The sequence below is a fragment of the Puma concolor genome, chromosome A3 (genome assembly GCF_028749965.1).
Source record: "Puma concolor isolate L17-30 chromosome A3, mPumCon1.1.hap2, whole genome shotgun sequence".
In the NCBI taxonomy this organism is placed as follows: Eukaryota; Metazoa; Chordata; class Mammalia; order Carnivora; family Felidae; genus Puma; species Puma concolor.
Window position 1 is genome coordinate 135831622 of NC_141669.1, and position 24485 is coordinate 135856106.

The 24485-nt window shown below is 53.5% G+C and overlaps 1 long non-coding RNA gene across 1 annotated transcript; it reads right to left on the reverse strand.

Annotated features, from left to right (window-relative positions):
- Positions 1–20725: 20725 nt before the first annotated feature.
- Positions 20726–22410, reverse strand: LOC147582836 (uncharacterized). The gene is made up of 2 exons (XR_015249562.1): positions 22184–22410; positions 20726–22073 (listed from the first exon to the last, which is right to left on the reverse strand). It is a non-coding gene; the product is annotated as an uncharacterized LOC147582836 (long non-coding RNA).
- Positions 22411–24485: the final 2075 nt, after the last annotated feature.

The window sequence follows — 24485 nt, forward strand, 5'->3', positions numbered from 1 at the left end:
TCCTGGCCTACGAGTCAGGACTAAGTTGATTCAGCCTAGGTCTGGAAGGGGCTGAGCCTAAACAGGGTTTACGCTAAAGCCGGCATTAGTCCAGAAGATTCTAGAACCCACGGGGTTGGGCCTGAAGTCGGCTTTTGGCAAATGCACGTTCCAGGCCTAGCAAAGGGGGGGGGGGGGGGCGCTTAGCAGGGTCCGGGGCCGTGCACGCCGCTAGGCCTAGAAAGCTCGGGTCTGAGCGGGCTTTCAGCAAACGCATGTGCAAGGTTGGGGGAGGGGGGGGGGCTGAGCAAACTTTCCACCACCAGGCACATCCAGATCGAGCGCTGTCTGTGCCGTGTGCACTTTGGGCCTGGAGCCCATGCAATCTCGGCGGAGCTTCAGCCCCGGGCACGCACACCCTCGGCGTTTGGGGCGCCCCCACTCCCGGTCCCACCCGACCCCGGCCCTCCACGCCTAGCCTCCAGCCCCGCCCGCCCACGCCCACGTGGCACCAGCCTGTGTCCCGGAGGGGCCTGGCGTCCAGCCCCCGGGGCGGCCCCTCACCCGGGAGGCGTGGCCTGGGCGCCAAGCCCACCCCGTCTCGACGCGGGGCGGCCTCCGCCTCGAGCCAGCCGCGAGCCGTGTGCAGCCAGCTACCGCCTGCAGCTCGCAGGCCGCTTGGATGCGAGGGTCAATGCGGCAGCGCGCAGGCGCTGGGCTGGGCGGGAAAGAGGGGCTCAGCGTGCAAGGGGCGGAGCCAGGGGAGAGGGACGATGCAAGGGACGATGGGGGAGTTGGATGGGGAGGGGCACCCTCAGGGGGAGCTGAGACCCGGATAGATATGGAGCGGAAATGGGGGCCACCTGCAAGGGGCACACGGGGGACGGATAGGGGGGAAAGTATACGGGCACCTGCAGGGGGCGCTGAGAGACCCTAGGGACAGAGTAGTGGGGGCACCTGGGTGGGGGAGGGACTAAGATGGGGGGAGGGGGAATGCACGAGGGAGGGAAATGGGACCTGCAAAGGGCACCGAGAGACCCCGGGGGCAGGTGGATGGGAAAGGGGAGTGGTGGGGGCACCTGGGGGGGGGGAATGCACGAGGAGGGAACGTGCAGCAGGACCTGCAGGGGGCGCCGAGAGATCCCGGGGGCAGGTGGATGGGAAGGGGGAGTAGAGGGACCACCTGGGGGGGTGCAGAGACTTGGGGTAGGAGCGTGGATAAGGTGGGGGCGTGCCAGGGAAGGAGAACTCCGAGGAGTTCGGAAGCACGGAGTGGGTAGATGGTCAGGGGCGGTGGATGGGCGGTGGGGGAGCCCGTGGGGGGTGGGGGGGCGGCTCCGGAGGTTCTGGTGAGCTGGACGGAGAATGGCAGGGAGCCCAGACAAGGGTGGGGCGTGGAAGTCCATGGAACAGAAGGGGAGAGGTAGGAAGGGGCGCCGGGGAGGAGATACAGGGGGCAAGAAGGAAGCAGAGCGGAGCCGGTGGAGCCGGTGGGGTTGGTGGGAGCGTGGAGGGGAGGGAGGGCTGGGCTCGGGCGGGAGTGGGAGCTGCAGGTCAGCTGGCGTCTTCTCCCGATCTCCAGACCTTCCAGGCCTTACGAAGTTCTCTCCCCAATATCTCAGGGCGGGCGGGAGAAGGTGGGGGGAAAGCGAAGGAGAAAGGGACCCGGCAGGAGCGCACCGTGCGCCGCCGGGCTTTTCGCTTAAAAGGGCGGCTTGCCTGTCGTGCGAATTTCACCTCAATAAATTCTTTTTAATGGAAATTAATAATTTTGATGGTCTCCAGAAGGAGTTGGTTGGTGTCTTCAGCTAGGTCCAAAATCGATGCAAGTTTGGAGTGAAGGGTGATTAAGATAGTCTGCTGTACGTTGATTGGTTTTTTGTTTTTTTTTTTAAGGTATGGTTTTACAACATTCCAGGAAATCATCCTATTTTGTTTTCGCTTTTTTCAAGATTTGAATACAATTTTAATGGAATTTTCTTGTTTGCTGATTGCGGATAAACTTATTTGGATGATGGGGGGAAGGGGTTCTGTACAGACAACTCAGGAAAAGACAGTCTTGAGGAGAAGGCTCTGATGGGTTTCCAAAGCCTCAGAGGAGAAATAGTTTCTTTTTTTTTTTTTTAAGTTTATTGTTTAATTAGAGATTGAGAGAGAGTGCAATGGGGGAGGGGCAGAGAGTGAGAGAGAGAATCCCAAGCAGGCTCCATGCTGTCAGCACAGAGCCTGATGCAGGGCTCGAACTCAGCAGTAATGCCTTTGTGACTTAGATTCTCGGATCGCCGGTTTTAAATACTACGTCTGGGGTTTCTGTTACAATAAGTGTACTCCACGGGGGAGATAGTTCTTTGAAGGTCGTGGGAAAATAGCGTGTTCTAACAACCGCTTTTAGATCATTTAAATGAGTTTTTCTGCTTGAACAACCCCCACCTACTTAGTGCCTTCTCTGGTAATTTTGCGTTATCGCTCCAACACTCTTGCAGCTAGAAAGTTTTGCCAGTGTTAGGCCACAAATCTGTGATTAGAAATTTCAACTACTAGGGCCCCTGGGGGGGCTCTGTCGGTTGGGCGTCCGACTTCGGCTCAGGTCACGATCTCATGGTTCGTGGGTTTGAGCCCCACGTCGGGCTCTGGGCTGACAGCTAGAGCCTAGAGCGGCCTAGAGCCTGCTTCGGGTTCTGTGTCTCCTCTCTCTGCCCCTCCCCTGCTCGTGTTCTGTCGCTCTCTCTCAAAAGTGAATAAACACTAAAAAAAATATTAAAAAAGAAAAGAAATTTCAACTACCAATTAAAAATGAAAATTTTAAAGGAGATATAAGGCCAAGTGGGAGGATGGCCATGGAGAGGGGAAACCAAGGTAGACTTGGAGGAGAAAGGTAGGGGTTTAAGGAGAGACGGGGAGAGATGAGTGGAGGGTAGGGGGGTGGCAAGGAGATACGGCAGGAAGAGAGGTGCCTGGGTGGGGTGGGGAGGGTGACATGGATGGAAGGGAGGCAGGAGGTAAAGCAGAAGAGACAAACCTACGGTGTTCTAAACTTTGCTCCTGAAGTGGGAAGTTGCCCCAAAGATTGTATTTGTTTTCTTTCCTCTTGGCAGACGTTCTTGGGAGCCACCAGGGGAAGCCATCTTGGAACCCATTAGGGGGCTTGCCAAGGAAAACCCCTTTGGAGCCTCTGAGGGGCCCTGTTTGAGGGGCCTCTGAAGGGACACCTCAGAAGGTCGCCTTCCTTCAGGAGGGTCCAGGCAGCCCCACTGACCAGGGAAAGGAGAGGAGCCTTTGCGAGTGGATCACGACGAAGGAAAACCACCGTCGGGGCCGTGGGGTGGCCGACGTTGAAACAGCGTTCCCGGGCCAGGCTGCCAGCCTGACTGTGCCTGTGGATGGGGTTAAAAGATCTGGGCAACGGTGTTTGGAACCACCGTGTAGCCCGGACTCGATCCCAAGGCAGTGGGCACGTCTGGCAGTCTCTGGAAGAATCTGGAAGGTCAAGGTCACATTTCAGCAGCGTCGGCATCTTTGGGCCGCAACTGGCTGTAAGTATGGGCCGCCTCCGATCCCCGTTCCCCGTGGAATCTGAACTGACTCTTCCCTTCGGACTCCACAGACCTCCCTGTGTTGGCGGATAGCATTTGGAGGGAGACACCCCAGGAGGGAGATGCTGGCTTTCTGCCAAAAGGCCTGGGGAGCCCAGGAGACTAGAAATGTAAGAGGTGGGATCCCATTTGTCCCCGAGCGTGTGCAGCGCTTTCTGCCAGGTGGACTTACGATCCCTGCTGCTTAGGGCATCGAGATAGAGCACGAGGCAGGTTGCCTGCATTTAGTCTAGAATGAAATAAACAATTAACTCCTGGGCCCACGACCTTCTCGTCTAACCCACACTCCTCATATTCGCCTCCGTTCCTTCCTCGATCTGCCCTCCCCTGTCCCTCTTTGCAAACCTTTTTCCAGCGATTCCTGGTCCCTGCTCCATTATGACCCGCCTCCTACTTACCCCTCAAGTGGCCTCGACAGACGTAAGCTGGGCTGTGTGTCTGCGGGGCCTCGAACCCGGAGCTTTGCTTTACGCGTCGTAGGTGGCCCCCAGTGCGCCCGCGGCTATGGCATCCTCTCCCGGAGGCAAGTGCTCCTTCGTCTCCTCACGGTGCCCAGGGTGGCGATGGGCCAGCCCGGGTTCACCCAGTGCCTGTCGTACAATTGCCGGTCACTTGCCTCCCCCTGACAGTGATGCTTACAATGCCTTTTGTCCTGGGTCCCCTGCCCGCCCGGCGGGTTCCTTGAAGGTTCTCGCAGCCCTCTGTAACATTGTCGTTTTAGCATTTGGGGTGGTATTGTTCCCTGGGCGGGGGGGGGGGGGGGGTCCATGTCATCAGTCCTCAGTCAGCCAGCGTGGCTCCAAGCGGAGAAGGGTCCTGGCCGAGTATATGGTGCATAGCACACAAAATACAGCGAGTGCGGAAGGCCACACTAGGGCTTGGCTGCGGGAAGCAGATGTTCGAGTACCTTCTGTTCAGACGGCTCTCTTGGCTTACCAGCATTACCTCCAGGGCATGCTTGCGACCAAGCAGGCATGTCCCACGTGTGGGACGGATATGATCCATAATGCTACTCAGAAATGTCATAGATTTAAACAGAGATAGGGAAACGGCCAATATAAAACTACCTTGGAAGTTAGAAATAAGTCAGGGTCCTGTAGGGCAGCAGGGAACGAGGGAGGCCAGCAGGTGCTACCGCCGTCTTTTGAAATTCTTCTGTCTGCTCTGTGCTTCCCAAGTTTAGTGTCACCAGCCTTGCCGCTCAACAGCTCCCTAGGCCCCTGACCTGAGCGCAGAATCTTCCCGAGGCACGTGGTAAGCGCTTCGGTATCTGAAGTTCCCAAGGGGAAAAAGAGCTCAATGATGACATGGTGTGAGAAGGGCTGGAATTGTCAGCAGGTCTACACCGGGAAGGGGCCGTGAGCCGCGTAAGCTAAGCACTTGGCCTGAGTTAGCTCTCGAATCATCCGGGTAACCTAGGAGGGGGCGATGTCACAATGCCCTTTTTTCCAGTGAAGAGAACAGAAAGGCTAAGAAACGTGCTACTATGATCAGCTCAATTCTCAGGAAGAAGAGGAGAGTTAATTACTACTTCGTCCGATACTAGGATCGGAGAGGAGGCCCCAACTTTTTCTTCTTTCCGCGCGGCTGGCTGTTCTATTTATTTATGTTACTCTGAAGCCTGATAACAACTGGTATGTGAACTGTGATTTAATCCACTCTTTTTTTTTTTTTTTCAACATTTTTTATTTATTTTTGGGACAGAGAGAGACCGAGCATGAACGGGGGAGGGGCAGAGAGAGAGGGAGACACAGAATCGGAAACAGGCTCCAGGCTCCGAGCCATCAGCCCAGAGCCTGACGCGGGGCTCGAACTCACGAACCGCGAGATCGTGACCTGGCTGAAGTCGGACGCTTAACCGGCTGCGCCACCCAGGCGCCCCATAATCCACTCTTAATGATGCGTTGGGCTTCCCCTAAGTCATAAAGATAACTTGTACCCAAAAAGTACATAAACAGCCTAGCTCCTCTGCAGCTAACCTGTTGGGCAAACGCTGTTTTTTATACGGATCGTTACACTTTGAACTTTGGTGTGAACACAGAGCGTATGTACTTTTATTTAATGAGCAGTTCGGGATCTCTCATGGACTTGGCCACAGGGGTGAGGAGTTTGGGGACACAGGAGGCACAGAAAAGAATTCTTAAAATTGTGTAGAATGTTTCTGAGAAGGGAAGAGGCAGGGTCCAAGCAGGGGAATGTGACTATCGTGCAAACGTGTTCCAGGTGTTCCGGAACTCTCTAGAACTTTATCCTTAAAATTTCTGCCTTGTCCTGCTTGTACGAGAAACAGCATTTGGGAAATAAATAGATCATAAGTAAAAGCTTTATTACATTTAGTCTGGTGAAAGGGAGTCTGAAAACAAACATCTTGGGGGAGAAATCTGGATATGAGTACTACAGCCCATTAATGGTGGTTAATTTGGGGGCTGGGGGGCTGAAGGAGCCCATATGAAGGACTTTTTTTCTCTGCATAATTTCTTTAAGTAGTACCTGTGGCTGGTGCAAAAGAAGAGATGATCTCCTGGGGCGCCTGGGTGGCTCAGTCGGTTAAGTGTCCGACTTCAGCTCAGGTCACGGTCTCACAGTCCGTGAGTTCAAGCCCTGCGTCTGGCTCCACACCGCCTGTGCGGACGCCGCTTGGGATTCTCGCTCTCCCCTCTCTCTCTGCCCCTCCCCCGTTCGTACTTTTTCTCTCTCTCAAAATGAATAAATAAACTTTAGGGGCGCCTGGGTGGCACAGTCGGTTAGGCGTCCGACTTCAGCCAGGTCACGATCTCGCGGTCCGTGAGTTCGAGCCCCGCGTCGGGCTCTGGGCTGATGGCTCGGAGCCTGGAGCCTGTTTCCGATTCTGTGTCTCCCTCTCTCTCTCTGCCCCTCCCCCGTTCATGCTCTGTCTCTCTCTGTCCCAAAAATAAATAAACGTTGAAAAAAAATTTTTTTTAAATAAATAAATAAATAAATAAATAAAAACAAACCGACAAAACCCAAAGAACGCCATCCCTAAATCTCCTGGCATAGGGCAGATGGAGAGCTCCTTTTTACATCTGTGTATTTCTCAAAGAGGTTCAGCACTAGAGAAGGGTCTAGATTTGGTGGCAGAGTTCGATCGTGCCCGGCTGTGTGCTAACCAGAGGCTGATACGCCGAGAACTGGAAGGCCGTGACGCTCGACACCCGTTGGCGCCGAGGACGCTTCGGGGATGTCCTCCTTTCCACGGAAGTTGCTCCTGCCAAGGTCAGAGGTGAGCCCGAAGTCACGGCTTTATGCTCAGTTCCCAGGACTCACCTTACTCGACCTTCCGGGGCCATTTAATACCGTGGGCCACTCGCTCCTCTCGCCTATGCGGCTCTTCCCTCGCGTGTGTGACTATGTGAGCTTACACGGCAAAGGGGACTTTGCAGACGTGACGAAGTTAGGGATGTTGATGCGGGGAGGGGGGGCGCGGTATCATCACAAGGAGCCTTGTAAGAATGAGGCAGGAGGGACAGAGCCAGAGAAAAGGACACGTGGTCATGGAAGCAGAGAGAGATGGGGGGGGGGGGTACTGCTGGCTTCGAAGGAGGAGGAAGGGGCCAGGAGCTAAAGCGTGTGGACACCTCGGGAGGCTGGAAAAGACCAGGGAACAGATTCTGCTGTAGAGCCTCCAGAAGGCGTGTGGTTCTGCTGACTCACTTTAGACTCCCGGCCTCCAGAATGCGAGAGAACAAACGCGTGTCCCTTCAGGCCACTCGGCGGGTGGCTCTGTGTTACATCAGCAGCACGAAACTAGTACCCTTGCACCCGGAGACCCCATCCCTCTGGTCCCCGGCTCCCTCAACAGGGTGGCTGTTCCTCTACCCCCTGCGGGACGGTGTTCAACCTTCCCCTCCCCGCGGCCTTCTTGACCTCCCTGTGGCTTTTTTGTTGTGTTGTTGTTTTAAATTTTTTTAAAAAATATTTATTTACTTTTGAGAGAGGGAGACAGGCCGCAAACGGGGGACAGGCAGAGAGAGAGGGAGACACAAAATCCGAAGCAGGCTCCAGGCTCCGAGCTGTCGGCACAGAGCCCGACGCGGGGCTTGAACTCGTGGACCAGGAGGTCATGACCTGAGCCGACATCGAGTGATCAACTGACTGAGCCCCCCAGGCGCCCCTGATCTCCCTGTTTAACACCAAACCCCCATAGTCCTTCGGCAGCCCCGTTTTCTTCAGCTTTTGAATGTTGCTGGCACCTTCCCCCCAAACTGAATGCTCATGGTCTGGTAATGACAAATGTTGCCAAAATGCCAGCTCCGCCCGGTGCCAGGGGCCTTTCCGTGTCACCTTCTGCTGTTTGCTCCCTCCCCGGGACTGGATCGACGCCCGCCACCTGTGAGGCACTCGCCCGCTGTCTGCCGAATGAATGAACACGGACGGAGAGTTGAGCAATCATTTTACACAACAGTTTTACCTGGTCCTGGGAGCTGAGTGTCCAAGACAAACGAGCGGTGGGTTCGGTTTACCGTTCCGTTTCGCTGTCGATATTGTTTGACGTCAGAGGCGTCTGACATTCCTTCACGATCTCCGTTTGTAGAAGGGGTAAAGGCCGCGTGTCACAATAAAACAGTATGATGTGGACTCCCCCCGACTGAGCTGAGAGTATGTTCAGAGGTAGCTGCCCAGGGTAGCTCTGGCTTTTGACTGACCCACGTCCCAACATTCATTTCTACAGAATTAAAAGTCAGGATCGTTACTCTGGAAAGGCGAAGGGACGGTTTTCGCTCGGGGCAAGGGTCTGCGTTTAAGGTGACAGAGGACTCGGGAGAGGCGGCTTTGCCCTCCGTGGTTGTGGGCTGCCTGCCGAGACACTGCTCTCTTTCTTTTTTTTTAATGTTTATTTTTGAGAGATAGAGACAGAGTAGGGGAAAGTCAGAGAGAGAGGGAGACACAGATTCTGAAGCAGGCTCCAGTCTCTGAGCTGTCAGCACAGAGCCTGATGCACAGAGCCTGACGTGAGGCTCGAACTCACGAACCATGAGATCGTGACCCGACTGAGCCCCCAGGTGCCCCTGTCCATGGCTGTGGACCGCTTGCTGAGATGCTGCTCTTCTATTGTGAACAGTCTGCTTTTCACTCGGGGGTCCTCAGGGCTGTGCTCCCAGCCAAATATTTGTGGGAGGAGGGAAGGAAGAGAGGGAGGGAGGGGGAAGGGAGGGAGGGAGGAAGGGGGGAAGGAGGGAGGAAGGGGGAAGGGAGGGAGGGAGGAAGAGAGGGAGGGAGGAAGGGGGGAAGGGAGGAAGGGGGAAGGGAGGGAGGGAGGGAGGGAGGGAAGGAGGGGGGAGGGAGGGAGGGAGGGGGGAGGGAGGGAGGGAGGGGGGAGTGAACACTTCGGAAGGCAGCTGGAGGGGCACCTGGTGGCTCAGTCGGTTAAGCGGCCGACTTCGGCTCAGGTCATGATCTCACATTTGGGGGTTTGAGCCCCGTGTTGGGCTCTGTGCTGACGGCTCGGAGCCTGGAGCCTGCTTCGGATTCCGTGTCTTCTTCTCTCTCTGCCCTTCCCCCTCTCATGCTCTGTCTCTGTCTCTCAAAAAATAAATTAACATTAAAACATATATACATAAAAGAGAAGAAAAGCAGATGAAAACTCTGGATGGGTGTGGCGGCACTGGCCGATAAACGGGGGTCGCAGAGGCTGCCGCTGACCCGAGGGGAGAGGACTCTGTTTGGAGCGACCCGGGTCCTCACTCCTGAGGCGGAGCCGTCCTCGTACTGCGGGTGGAAAGGGGACCCGTCTACCCGGTAACGGAGCCGCTCTGGTCAGAAGGGAAGAATTCACCTGTTTTGGGTTTGCGTTTGTTGTCGGTTTGTTGTTTGAAGGGGTGGGGCGTGGGGGGGAAGAGCAGAGGGGAAGGGGGTACAGAGAGGGCCCAGGGATCCTGGGAGATGGCTCGAACGTCGCTTACAGGGCTATGTTGGTAAACGACAGGCGGTGGGTATCTCCTCCCAACCGCCAACGAGCTCTGCACACACAAAGGCCTTGGGCCATGGTTTGGGGTGTGCGTGTGTGCGTGTGTGTGTGCACGCGTGCAGGCCGGGCCCCACGTCTGTGAGGTTGCACGGAATTAGCCCGGACTGGGAGCTTGGGCACAGAGACCACCGTAAGAATTCTGGCTCTGTTTCTCAATTTTTTGGTTGTGAAAATAGTTACAGGTTCACAGAACATTGCAAAAAAAAGTCCCCTTTGCCCACTCTCCCCAGACGGCGACATCTTCCGTATTTACTGTGCAACATCACACCCAGCATGCTGACGTAGGGGCAGCTCAGTTTATGCAGAGTTGCACCCTTACACACACTCCTTCGTGTGCACGCGTGTGTGGTTCTGTGGCACGTGTAGATCCGTGTAGCCGGCAGCGCCATCCGGTCACCCCCTCGCCCCGGGGGCCCCTCGTGCCCCCTCACAGCTGTGCCGGCCTCCCCGGGACGCTGCGACCTGTGCGAAGCCTCCCACCGACTCATCGAGATCGGAAGGCCGTCTGGGCTCCTGCACGAGGCCCGATGTCACTGAAATAACACCAACCGGATGCTAAGTAGCTCATGTTCTAGAAGACTCTCAGCTCGCAGAATCAGGGGGTGCCCAGCCCTCCCTGCGCAGGAGGCAGCCTCTGACAACGGGGCGCACCGGGGCCGGGGACTGAGGTCGGGTGTCCCCGGGGACCGGGAAACAAGGCCTCACGTTGCCGAGCCCCACGGAGGTGCAGATCCACTTCCCTGCACCCCAGAACCCGACCCGGTGCCCCGTGGCGGTGACTGCTTACACAAGGCACCCCAAGGTTACGGATATGTTCTGGATTAATCACATATTTTTAAATGCAGAGAGCGGGAGACAAAGCCGTTTGCCTTTAGGGACCAGGCGAGTCTCTGACCCTTGGCCGCTAGAGGCGGGATCGGTGTCCTCCCCCAAGGGGATTAGTGCTCCCGGCTCGTCTGCAGCCACAAAGAGGTGCACACATGTCTTGTTTTTCTGGAGAAGCCAGGACCTGGTGTAAGCAAATTCTCCTGATTTGTAAGCAGTGGCAGCTAATTAACAGAAATGTGACGCCCTCTTGTGAACCAAACAAAATAGGCGCTGGAACCAGATTTGGCCCAAGCCAGCTGGTGACCTCGACTCTGGGACCTTTTCCCATCGGTGCTCATTATGCAGTCACAGAATGAGAAAACACAGAGAGAGGAGTTGGACGGTTGGCGCCTCGGTAGCACTTGTAAGCGCTCGATTAATTCATTAAGTCGTTGTTTTTCTCAAACGAGGGCTCTGAGATGACAATAATGAATGTTTGTATAGCGCACCTCGGCTCACCAAAGCCGTGTTGGCATTCGCTTCTTCTAGTCACCTCCCGGGGGGCGGGGTGTGGATAGCTTGGCTGAGGGCGCAGGGCTGGGAGGTGTGCACGGAATCAGGGTGGCGAGGGGCACCCAAGGGCTCCTGCCAGGCCCCCCACCCCCACCCCGCTGCATGGCGGCTATATCAGCGGTTCAGACCAAAGACACAGTGAGCTTTTCCCACTTGGGCGAAGCCAGACCTATGGACTTGAGACTGAGAGCCTAGTGAAGCGTCTTGAGGGACTTTCACGCGGAATTTAGACTACGTACCGTTTCAACTGTGTTCAGAGCCCAAGCCCCTCATTTCCCGTTGACCACCCAGGGGCCCCACAATTTACATGTCAGAAGCGCCTTTTCTTGGAGCGCCTGGGTGGCTCAGTCGGTTAAGCGTCCGACTCTTGATCTCAGCTCAGGTCTTGATCTCAGGGTCCTGAGTTCAGGCCCCTGCGTCGGGCTCCATGCTGGGCGTGCGGCTTACTTAAGGAAAAAAAAAAGTCCTTTTCTGCCTTTAATTCTTGTCTCGTGGCTCTTTGTCCCCTGCAGAGAGCCTAGGGCAGTGCTTTAGACTTCATAATTGTAATTGTGATTGCCGCTGATCCGGAGATCTGTCACCCTGCCATCTGCTGATGGCAAAGGTGTCGCTCTGTGGAGGGGGTGTCACCGGACTGGCCAGGTGGAGGCGGGGCAAGCGACCGTCTGCCTCTGCAGGTCTCAGGGAGCTGGGATTACTTTCTTCTCTGGTTACCATTTACGGAGATGCTCCCTGAGCACGTATTTAGTCTTGACTATTTTATGTTTATTTTTTTATTTTTTTTAACGTGTATTTATTTTTGAGACAGAGAGAGACAGAGCATGAACGGGGGAGGGGCAGAGAGAGGGAGACACAGAATCGGAAGCGGGCTCCAGGCTCTGAGCCATCAGCCCAGAGCCCGACGCAAGGCTCGAACTCCCGGACCGCGAGATCGTGACCTGAGCCGAAGTCGGCCGCTTAACCGACTGAGCCACCCAGGCGCCCCTAGTCTTGACTATTTTAAACAGCCCGGGCTGAGGCGTAAGGAAATCAGTCTTTGGTTTGTTGACCTTGAACATTTGATCCAGAAGGAGGCCAAGGTGCTGGCTCCTTCGTTTCAGGCTGCAGGCTCCACCCTGGCTCCCAGCTAGTGTCTACCCCACCCAGCTCCCGCCTCAGCTCAGACCTCACACCAGCTGTCTCCCCAGTGGTGCCACACTTCAGCCCCGTGCTTCCTCGGAAATGCCAAACTCATGCCCACGTGGGAGGCCTCCTCCCTCAGAGGTCAGCGTGATGGCTCCTTCTTATCACGACTGCCCTCTCCCCTGTCTGACTGCGAACTAGAATGCTCCCTCCCCAACGTATGATTTCGAACACATCCCGTAGTTTAAAATCTACTTTATCTGAATTCTGTTTATTGTTGGCTCGCCTTCGGGACGTAGCCCCAGGAGGCCAGGGCTGTCTTGTTCAGCCCCGTCGCACAGAGCCTTGAACGGTGCCCGGCCTCCATCTGCAGAATGACCTGGAAGCTTGTCCAGCCCCATCGCACAGAGCCTTGAACAGTGCCCGGCCTCCATCCACGGAGTGACTTGGAAGAATCCAAATAGCAATGTGCGTTTAAGTCCTGAGTTCCTGCCGTGAACCGGAGTGAGGCACAGCTGATGCTCTTGGCCTTGACGACAGTAGACCTCACCCAGCTCACCCTTCCCCCTGGTGCTCCCTGTGCAAACGAACAAACGCGCCCTCTCCCCGTCCCGGACACGCAGTGTTCCGGAGAACCGGAGTGGAGGGTTCGGCGTTCAAGTGAACCCGTACACCTTTTGTCCTACGGCCTAACTTAGAGCCTTAGGAGTGCTTGCTTCCTGAGCGTTGTCTCTGGCCTGTCTCCAGCAATCTGTCAGGAAGTTATGGACCGAGTGCCCTTCGGCAATTAGGCTGGACTTGGGTTGCTTTCGAAAGATGAATTTAGAGGCAATTTTCCAAGCACCAGCAGCCATCAAATAAACGGAGACAGAAGACTACTGACTCCTTGCCTGGGCACCGACGGGCCCTCGCGCCAGTGGGAGCTGGGTGCCGGGTCTTAGTGACGAATGCTGGGAATCGGCGGCTTAGAAACCGGTTCGCTTCCTGCTGCTTTTGCTGACACGGGGGAGTGCGGGGCAAGGTCTGGCTGCTTGAGGGTGGAGTTCGAACGGGGCCAGGCGTGGAAGTTAAGCTGAGCGGAAGCGACGGAAGGGACAGGCTTCAAGGACATCTGTGCTCTTAGCGGCATCGCGATGTTCATCTCGTGTGATGGAACGCTTCTGAGTCTGCATTGTCAGTACAGACGTTAAGGCTGTAATGGCTATTGACGTCTGTTCTAGGTAATCACGCCTGGAGATACCACGGGGCATTTTTCATAGGGGCTCTAATCTGCGAGTGGAAGTTTCTCGGTACGGTCACTATCTGCAAAAATGTCAAACTTACACGCGCTAATATTTATAAGGTGGCATTTGTGGGTTTGCATTTTTTTTTTTTTTTTTTGCCGTTGTTTGTGTGACATTTTGCTTTGTTAATTGCTGCGTTTTGTCAGGGGTTGATGTTGCGGGATGACTGATGGCGCAGGGTGGTGGGGCTGGGGATCACCCTGGAGCTGTTGTGCTGGCTCCGGGTCTGACTTCCAGCCTTGAATGTCCAGAAATACGATGGTCAGGACCCCATGGTGGAACATCCCAGACTCAGAAGATATTGGTGTATCAACCAGGGTGCCGAGGTCTTTATTTCCAATAGATGCTCCCTTCCTAGAGGGCCAGACCCCTCTCTGCCATCCGGGTGCCCCATTCCTCACAGCTACCGGGGGTAGGGGCGGCCATGATGGGATGGAAGGACAGACCTGGTACAGAATCCCAGCTCCAGTAACAACCCTGGTGACACCAAAACCTTTCCGAGCCTGTTTCCTCAGTTGCACGACGGCTACCATGCCTCCTAATCTCAGGGCAGCTGAGAAGATTAAACAAGAAGATGTGTTCAACTATTGGGTCCAGGAAGAAGCACTGAATGGTTTCAATGCGACAGCCAGGCGCAGGGGTGACTTCGGCGCCCGTGTGTGGATTCCTATCCCAGCCGCGGTCCCCTGCAATAAGCTGTTTCGTATTTCTGAGATTCGGTTTCCTCATCTAAACGTTGGGATCAAGTCGGTCGAGCATCCAACTTCGGCTCCGGTCACAAGCTCACAGTCCGTGGGTTCGAGCCCCGCGTCGGGCTCTGTGCTGACAGCTCGGAGCCTGGAGCCTGCTTCGGATTCTGTCCTTCTCTCTCTGCCCCTCCCCCGCTCGCGCTCTGCCTCACGCTGTCTCTCAAAATACACACATGTAAAAAAAAATAAATAAAATAAACGTGGGGACCGGGATGTTGTCTACCTCACAGACTTGCTGCTGCCTTGAACTCGATACGGTGCGGAAAGCAGGTGGCACAGTGACCGTGGCGGCCAGACCCGGTAAGGAAGGGCTCAGCTGAATGGAGGCCACCATCGTTATCAGGATACTTCCAGCCGTGGTGGTAGAAATTGGAGCAGCTTCGTGGCACCACCAGCACCAAAAGCAAAACAGCCTCGAGACGAAGGTCGCTCAGTGAGAACAGAATCGAGCAGAGAGGTGGACTGTCTAGGACAGAGCTTCCCGATGCTGGCACCATTGACGTTTGGGCTGGATGATTTTGGGGGAGGGGGACGTCCTGTGCAAAACAGACGGTTTAGCAGCGTCCCTGGCCTCGGCCCACACGATGCCAGCAGCAGCACCCAGTTGTGACCTCCAGAGATGTCTCTGGGCACTGCCAGATGTCGTCCTGCTTGCAAAGCACCGGGCTAGGCGACCACTTCACCCCAACCCCGGAGAAGCCTGTGGTCCCAGTGCGTTGCCCACACCTGTATATACTCTTACCTGCCCCGTGTTTTGCTCTAGACTTAACCTGTGCTCTCCTTTGTCCATTAAAAAAAATTTTTTTAATGTTTATTTATTTTTGAGAGAGAGACAGAGAGAGAGACAGAGCGTGAGTGGAGGGGCAGAGAGAAAGGGAGACACAGAATCCGAGGCGGGCTCCAGGCTCCGAGCTGTCAGCACAGAGCCCGACACGGGGCTCGAACCCACGAACCGTGAGATCGTGACCTGAGCCGAAGTCGGGCACCCCTGGAGTAACTTCTTTAGAGGGTGCATTCTTTTCCGTGTGTGGATGCCCACAATGGGCGGTAGCATTACAGCCTCGGGGACGGGAAGGAAGCACGCCAGACCGCAGATTCCTGTGTACAGTGGGGGCCCTGATTTACCCCCAAGTTGGGTGTTTGCAAGCGGATTAACTGAGATTCCATAGTTTCCCCCCTCTTCCCTCTCCTTGCCAGCGATAATCTTATTCTAAATTGCAGAGGCACCTTGTCTGGCCTCTCGCTATTTACCGCAAAATGGCTTTTAAGGACAGAGCTTAACTTAATGTGTCTAAGCTCTGGGTTTTTGCTCTATTATCCCAACGCGTTTATTTGTCTGCATTACTGTCCAATTTAGAATGTTCCTTACCAGCGGAACGCAGTGGTTTGTAAATCTCTCTATCACGACTGGAATCGTTTGTCCCATTGTAATTTGGATTAACGTCTGAGAAGGCCTGGCTCAGTGGGTACAATTTTAAATTATTTGCCAATTAAAAAAAGATATTTTATTACTTTCAAACCAAGCAAGAAGTGGCCTGGCAAACTATGACTTCATAAAATAAATCCTTTAGGGAGATATTAAGGAAACAGACAAGAGTGACTCAGAACTTCATTTTGTGAGCTCTGTGTTGATTGCTGATTCTATGTCCGTCTACAATACCCACGGAGAGAGAAGTGTGTACGTCGTCCCTGGTCTGCCTAATGTGTCTGGAGACAGCCTGTGCTCCTAAGTAGTTTCAACAGTCACCAGAAATTTTGTTGACACTGTTAATTTGCTTAGCAAAGCCTTTCCTAAAAGATCTTAAGAAGTAAACTTTAGGGGCGCCTGGGTGGCACAGTCGGTTAAGCATCCGACTTCAGCCAGGTCACGATCTCGCGGTCCGGGAGTTCGAGCACCGCGTCAGGGTCTGGGCTGATGGCTCGGAGCCTGGAGCCTGTTTCCGATTCTGTGTCTCCCTCTCTCTCTGCCCCTCCCCCGTTCATGCTCTGTCTCTCTCTGTCCGAAAAATAAATAAACGTTGGAAAAAAAAAAAAAAAAAGAAGTAAACTTTAACCCAGCCTCTGTCAGAATTACTAGCAGTGGATATGGAGCTGATGTGATTTGCCAGCTCACCGCTGTTTCGTCCTATTCTCTAGGGCAGTCGTTCCACATTTCTGAGCTGTGCAATGTTCGTATCCTGACACCATTTTTGTACCCAGTGTTAATTCGGTCCCGCTTTACCTACTGATGTTTCATTGGAAGATAAGTGATTTAAAAGGAAATTTTAATTCCCGTTCACACACACCAGCGCTCTATCTGTCCCCAGTGAGTTGAATCATTGCTGTGAGGTCCACCGGAGAGCCCGCAGGACCGGACATCAACAGACCCGGGCCAGATTCAGGTTGTGTTTCGAACGAGCTATATTAATTTCTTGGATATTCAGCTTCATTATTTTTGAACAGCCTTTGATTTTCCTACTTCTCCCAGTGGCAAAGATTGACTTTGGGAAGCGAGCGGGTGGGGGGGTGTTCAAAGACGGAAGGCAGAAACGTTCTGTACGAAACCCTGTCAACAGAGTCTCGTGGGTCTGCAAAATGAGAATGGATGGGTTGGCATATCAGAATTTTAAAAAGATCTTTAAGCGGGTGTACAGAAAGGGAGCTGTAGAGGAAAAACAGAAATGTCACGGAGGACATTTCACAAAACATGTTGCCATTTAGAGATAATGTCAAGTTTAAGGCGGAAGAGCAGTGCCTGCTAAAGAGGACTGGAGACGGGGTGGTCGACCCAGAGATACTCAGTCTCTGGTCAGGTCAGGACTTAGGACCAGACAGGCAAGAGAAGGCTGGGCCAGCTGCAGTTGGCTAAGTTAATGGAGCATCGTTACAAGATACAAGTCTGTATGTAGCATGAACCGTTATAGCCCCCGGGGTCGAAGCCACCCCAGGGCCCCTCTGCAGAGGAATGGATAAACAAAATGTGGCACATCCATACAGCGGAATACCATCCAGTCATAAAAAAGAGGGAGGGACTAATGTTACAACATGGATGAACCTGGAAAATATTATGCTGAGTGGAAAGAAGCCAATCACAAAAGACCACACACCGTATGATTCCATTTACATGAAATCTCCAGAACAGGCAAATCCATAGAAATGGAGAGTGGATTGGTGGTTGCCAGGGACGTAGGGGGAAGTAGGAAGGGAGGGTGACCACTCACAGGGGAGGCGGTTTCTAAATGTCCTAAAAGTGATCGGGGTGCTGGTTGTGCAGTTCCGTGAATGTAGTAAAAACCGCCGAATTGTATGTATACCTTTTTAAATGTTTATTTAGTTTTTGAGAGAGAGCGTGCGAGTAGGGAAGGGGCAGAGAGAGGGGGAGAGAGAATCCAGAGCAGACTCTGTGCTGTCAGTGTGGAGCCCGACTCGGGGCTCGATCTCACAACCCGTGAGGTTATGACCTGAGCCAAAACCGAGAGTCGGACGCTTAAGTGACTGAGCCGTGCAGGTACCGCCCCAAAATGTGTAGTTTTAATGTGTTTTAGGGTGTGTGGGTTGTATCTCAACAAAGGCATTACGGAGAGAGAGGGAAGGAGAGGACAGACACCCCAGGGTCGAATAAACGAGAGAGAGCAAAGGGAGAGAGCGTCATAGGACATTATGACCAGAAACCCTTGAGACAGGATTTTAGAAAATCAATAGAAGTTCTTCCACATCTGACTCTTGGTTTCGGCTCAGGTCGTGATCTCACGGCTAAGAGTTCGAGCCCTGCATCGGGTTCTGCCCTGACCACGCGGAGCCTGCTTGGGATTCTCTCGCCCTCTCTCTCTGCCCCTTCCCCACTCATGCATGTGTGTGCATGCTCCCTCTCTCTCTCTCTCTCTCTCTGTCTCAAAAATAAATAATAAACATTAAAAAAAAAAAGTTCTGCCTCCAGGTAATGAGATGCTGAAAGAGTTTGGGTTTTAGAGCCAAGACAGCAGGTTCCACGCCTCATGCAAGCTTCTCACCCTCCCTGGACCTCAGTTTCCTCATCTGAATATTGGGGAGTCTAGTCCTGTGCTCCTTTCCAGCCCTTCCTACCCATCGACATCCAAGGTTCTGTTGCCAAACTCTTCCTTCCCTAGCGGCCCCTCTCGCCAGAAAATCCCACCCCAACACCTTGTTGCTGTAGCAACAGAAAGAGAACGCACTTTGTTAGGGAACTGTGATGTTTTATATTTTGGGTTTCCTTTGCGGGGCGGGGGGCGGCATCCTTAAAACAACAAGATTCCTCATTCTTAAACTGTCGCACAGGATTCTAAAAATAGAAACCCACGCTCGGAGGGACCATTGGTATGGTGACCGTTGACCTGTACTTGCGTAACCTTCTAGGCTGCGCAGTCCAGCAAGGTCAGGCTGAAAACAGCAGTGTCTTGACTTGAGTCTTGGGTCTAATACCTGCCTGTGGGACCCATCGATTCCCTTCTTTGCCTCCTTGGTTCCTGTTTATCTCTTCCGATCTTATTCAAAAGGACTTGAAAGCATTAAGTACCGAACTTCATTTGATTAAACTGATTGCTCAGTGAAAAACAAGACCGTCACCTGGGGGCTGCAGATCAGACTGTTTTCCAGGCCTTAACTGAAGCTGTCATCTGAAAGTTGAAGGTTGAGGGGGCTGGCGAGGAGGAAAGAACGACGGCGAAGGAGTTACGTTACAGTCAGTGAAGGTTAGAAATGAATCACAAGATCGGGGTAGGAAACCAAGTAATAAATTAAGTGCATAATAGCGGGTTGCCAGGTAGACAGTGGGCTAATACTGAAGTGACAATTGAATACAGCGGGGGCTGAGCGACAGAGACGAGCAGGCAAGATGGAAAGCCAGAGCAAGACGTGATAAAAGCCGACACGGAGGGGGAGAGCAGAGGAGGCTGCCACGTTGTCTTAGGAGAAATTAAGAAGCCAGACAAATTATAAGTGTACTTTCATTTTGGAAACATGATCGGAGAGCCTGAGATTTGGCGCTCCCGGGGGTGGGGGGGCGGCGGCGGTGGCTAAATGGTGCTGGGGGGGAGGGGGTCCTGTGGGTTGCGCTCTCCGACGCAGCCGGGGGACAGTGTCACAGCTCGCAGGTGTCAGTGAAGCTCAGGGCCAGCGTGACGTCTGAGGTTGCGCTGGATCTCCTTGGTTCTCCACCGGGAGAGAGAATAGCCAAGAGAGATCAAGGCCGCGGCCATGATTGTCGGCCATGATTGCACATCCAGCACTAGGCTCCCGTGGGTGATATCTCACCACGGCCCCACGCAGTACCTGCCGCCCCTCTCCCCGAGTTTCAGATGAGGACGCTGAGGCAGCTTGCTGGACCACACAGCAAGGGCTCTGTGCTTCCAACCTCCCTGGGCCCCCTTCTGAAGCCACCGCCCACGTGGTTACATGTGCCTTTCCTCACGAGGGCCGGAGCGGAGTTTCCAGGCACAGGGAGGGGTTTTCACGGACCGCCTAGACTTGGACGGCATCCGTGTCGCTTGGCACGTCACCAGAAAAGAAACGGGTGGGTCGCTCTCAACTCTTGGGACAAATTGCGCAAAGGACCCCGCTGCCCTCCAACGCCGCCAGTGCGCCCAGCCAGCCCGGGGGATCTGGCCAAGACCTGTGGTTCAGGCGAGTTTCAGGTGCACAGAGTGGTTCAGTCATGGTGTCCCGGCAAGAGTAGGGTCTGGAGAGACGGGGGCTCCTCCGCGTGCCCTCGAGCCCACGCCGAGTCGCGCGCCGTCTGCGGCCACAGTGACCTCTGCAGGTTGAGGAGAGACTCAGACTCCTTCTAGAAGGTTCTCTGCAGTTCTCAAAGGTCATGACCAAACGAACAGAGGAATACCGACTTCGAAATTATTGCCAGCTTCTAAGCCAGCACACTCAGAGGGGGGTGGGGGGCCTGTGAGCTTCCCGGGGCAGGACCCAGTTCAGACCCCGTCCCATGTCTGTCTGTCTACCCCGAGGCAAGACCTCTGAGCAGGTCGGTGACAGGTCCTCACTAAAGGAGACACACAGCAGAAAGAAGGAAGTTTCCAGCGGACTGCCCAGGCCAAGCACAGGTTTCACGAGAATAATAGAAGGCGTAATTTGTTTTCTGAGTGTAATTTTATTCTATCTTAATGCCAACAAGGTAAGATAGATTTCCTCTGATTTTGTACTCGCCCTCTTGTTTTTATAATACCGTGCTATTATAATAACCATTTTACTGCAAATGATAAAGTCCCTGCATTTCATATGTATTATCATATTCTAATTTACCACCAAAACTTTGCTTTTCGTCTCCCCTTAATTTTTATACCTTCACTATTGAAACATTTTTAAGTATTTTCTAAAGTGGCTCATTCAGGCCTTTTACTGCGGACTTTCTGCCACACACCCCTATTTCTGCTGTCATCTCTCTTTTCAGATGGTAAATTACTCTGAAAGTTTTAGTGAATAAATGAGTAAATTAATTAATAACGACCAGAAGAAGGTCCCATTAAAACAGCGCGTGTTTGAGGTGCTCAGCTGACATCTGGCGAGCGGTGACTGATCGTCTTATGACAAAAGATGAACTTAAGACTCCCCCCCTCCCTCCCCCACCTCTCTCCTTCCTGACTCATAGGAGTTTTTACCGGCACGGTTATATAAGCGAACAGAGCATAAAGGAAATTATTGTTTAATTTCAAAAACACAAATGAATCACTAACATAAAGTGAGCTTTTGGTTTCACGTCTAAGGTGACTCATGGCCCGGTACCGTGTTTTCGGAGAGATGAGCTCAGAACAAGTTTGCGTGCCTGATGTTTGAGTCAGGGATTCTGAAATGGAACAGGTAGACAAATGAAGACACAAATGTCACGTACGTAATAAGTGGCAGGAAGGAAACACAATAAGGGACCGGGTGTTGGTGGGTGCCACGAGGTGCTGACCCCTGAATGGCAAAAAGGCCCGGCCACGCACACCAGGGGGCAGTGCTCCTCGCGGCAGAAGCCAGAGCAGGAGCAAAGGTCCTGAGGTCAGAACAAAGGTGGCTCAAGTTGAAGCCCCAGAAGGGAAGCTGACTTGGCGGCGATGGCCCTTGCAGCTCCCGAGGACCGAACCGCAATCTGATACGGACAGTGGAGTTAGCAGACGGGCCGGGCCGTGTTACTGAAACAATGGACTGGAATGTTCAGGATTCTTCTGCTCGCTCCTTGGGGATTGTGCTCAGATCTGTACCGATAAGCATCCCAGGCACCCAGAAGGTGGAATGGAGCAGTGATGGGCGAACACGCAGTAAATGAAATGCCTTTCTGTTACAACGCCCGCAGCCAGAGGCGACGCGGTCTCTGTGCTCACGGAGGTGACGTTCGGGCCTCCACTTCCCGCATATACGCTTAGGTTTCACCTGCGGACTTGGACTTTCTTTTTCAGAGGAACAACATGTGTCACTTGCAACTTTTTTTTTTGACATGACAATAATGAGACACATAACAATGAAGAGCGAAGCATTTCTAAGTATATTTGGAGCAGTCATTACCTCCACAGTGCCTTTCAAATGTCACCGTGGGGTGTTCGCCTGTGAGGAGCAAAGCCTAGAACTTCTCCCCTCCTCTCCCTCCAAGTGTCTGAGCGTCTTTGAACTCTGTGTTGAATGAGGGCAACTTGCTCCGAAGTTAAAGTGCTCTATGCCTTCATTCCGAAAAACCCAAAGCCTCGAGGAGACCCTTCCCTTTTCGGTGCCTACCGAGCTCGCCCCTCTGGAAATGTCCGACATGCACTCATTTAAGCAATGTGACAGCTCAGAAGATGACCCCTGATGGCCATTGCGCTCGATTGTGAAGAGTACAACAAAGAAAGTCCAAGAAGGTGTATTTCTTTACCCCCCTCCCCAAAGAATTTAGCGTTGATCGTGCACATGAGCTACTTTCTAGTGGTGGCCTCCTGAATGCAATTATGTAATCTGGCTCTCTCTACAAGTGGAAGCTGCGAAAACTCGTTTTAACACAAAGGGCGCCTGGGATTTTCACCTGAAAGGAAAAAACAAAGCATTAAGGCTGCTGGAACAGGCTTCACACATTCAAAACGTACGCAGCCGTGTCTAAACAGAGACGTATTTGAGATGAATCATCAAACACACACATTTTACGGGGCGCCTGGGTGGCTCTGTCGGTTAAGCGTCCGCCTCTTGATTTCGGCTCAGGTCATGATCTCGCGGTTCGTGGGTTCGAGCCCCGCGTCGAGCTCTGCGCTGACAGTGTGGAGCCTGCTTGGGATGCTCTCTCTCCGATCTCTCTCTGCCCCTCCCGTGCTCCCTCGCATGCATGCGCATGCTCTCTCTCAAAATAAATAAAATAAACTTAAAAAAAAAATCATCAGACGCACGTATTTTATTTTATTTTTTTTTAACATTTATTTATTTTTGGGACAGAGAGAGACAGAGCATGAACGGGGGAGGGGCAGAGAGAGAGGGAGACACAGAATCGGAAACAGGCTCCAGGCTCTGAGCCATCAGCCCAGAGCCCGACGCGGGGCTCGAACTCACGGACCGCGAGATCGTGACCTGGTTGAAGTCGGACGCTTAACCGACTGCGCCACCCAGGCGCCCCAGACGCATGTATTTTAAAAACAGGTTTTGACCCAAAGCACCCGAGTCTTTCACGGACCACCACAGGACAGTTCACTACAAACCCAATCTTGCTTGCTCGTGGCTCCTTACGATTTTTGTTGAAAAATGCTCAATGCTCAGAATGCTTCTACAGCTCTTTGAACTTGTATCCCGAGGTTGTGGTTTGCTGAGCGGAAGTTAACGTGATCTTCCGCAGGGGCTGCCCCACGGCCAGCCATCTCGTTCCCAAGATGCTACAGGCCTGGGGAGACTAACGGCGGGCTTTTCAGTTGGCAATGTTCAGGTTGGCTTGGGGTAACGGGCCTACGGGCAGGGTACCAGGGGCACGAGGGGCTCCATGGCCTTTCCTTCTACAGATCTGCCTGTTTCTTTGCTCCCTACCCTTGGGCAGAAATGTAGGGGCCACCTTGTGAAAGGCCGACCTCGGTGTCAGGTGAATTTTAGACGCCCCTCCCCCCCCACCGGCACCCACATCATCAGGGGTCTGTGGCCACCTCAGTGGCTTCTGGAGAATGAGGTGGACGATCGAGAAATCCTCATTAAACCTTAATTAAGAAGCCTTTAGCACAGCCCCGGAATAGGAAGCGGCTCTCTGAAGGAGAAAGTGTCCTCTGTGGGAGGAAGTCAAGTCGGGCGAGCCTGAGTCACCGTGCGTCTTTGTGATGCAGTCAGTGCTGCTGAGTTCATTGGGGAGGAGACTTATAATGAGCTGCGATGGTTCCTCTCGCTGGGCTCAAATTAATTTCTTCAAATGTTCCCGTTAGTTAACAATGATTGATAGAGTGAAGATATTATTAACAAAAATTAGGTGCCCAGCTCGGGAACGGACTTTGGTTCGTGCCTCAGCACTCAGCAAAGGGCAAGCGGAGAGAGGGTATTTTCGGCAGCTTGTGGTTGGAATGAGTCGGGCAGGTGGAAGATGATTCCAGCCATTCGTCAAGGCTGTCGAGACCCGTCCCCCACCAGAAGTTGTGCCACCATGCCCCAGGAGCTCCCACGTTCTGCTGATCGGAGCCAGTTCGGCCGTAACTCAGGACCTGGAAAAAGGCTCGGGCTGTTTAGTGCACCTGTGTCATTGAACGCGCGTCCGTCTCGCGGCTCTTGATGCTCGCCATGATGAGAGCGCGCCGTGGGACTTCCAGAAAAGTAAACAACGCAGCTCACAAAAATGTCTGCTCGGGCGGCTTCGAATAAGTCCGAGCGCTACGTGCTCCGGGGAGCTGATGAGCGGGGGAACGGCAGCGTGAGCAGCGAGAAGTGAGCAGGTTATTCTGCACGTGTAATAACATAAATCTGACTCAAGAAATGAGCAAGAAGAAGGGGAGACAGGAAAGCAGATGGAAGAAGTTAAATAGAAACCCGAGGTGATAGCACCATTACTCTGTGGGCAGGGATTTATTAGCGAGTGGGTACATTTATTGGGTGTATTTACCGCCTGCACAGAGCACTTGGTGCTTAGTCATCTGCGTGTCGAACTGGGCTCCCCAGCTGGGCTTCCCGAGTGGGCGTTTGCTGTGCACCTACTATGTGCCAGGCGGGGTTTGCGGTGTGGAGGTTGTCGAAAGAAGGGAGAACACGGACTCCCAGAAGTCGGGGACTTGGCCTTGGCCTTTTTGTCCCCTCCCCGCCACGCCCAGCACCCCAGAGGGTTCCCCTGTTCCACCAATAAAAGAATTCGCGCCCGTGGCATCGGTGCTTTGTTCTTTCCAGCCACTTAGGAGCGTTTTGCTCAACCGCGCCGATCCTGCTGTCGACTTACCAGACCCGATCCTTGGAACTACCCCATGAACTACCCCAAGTACTGGGATTATCC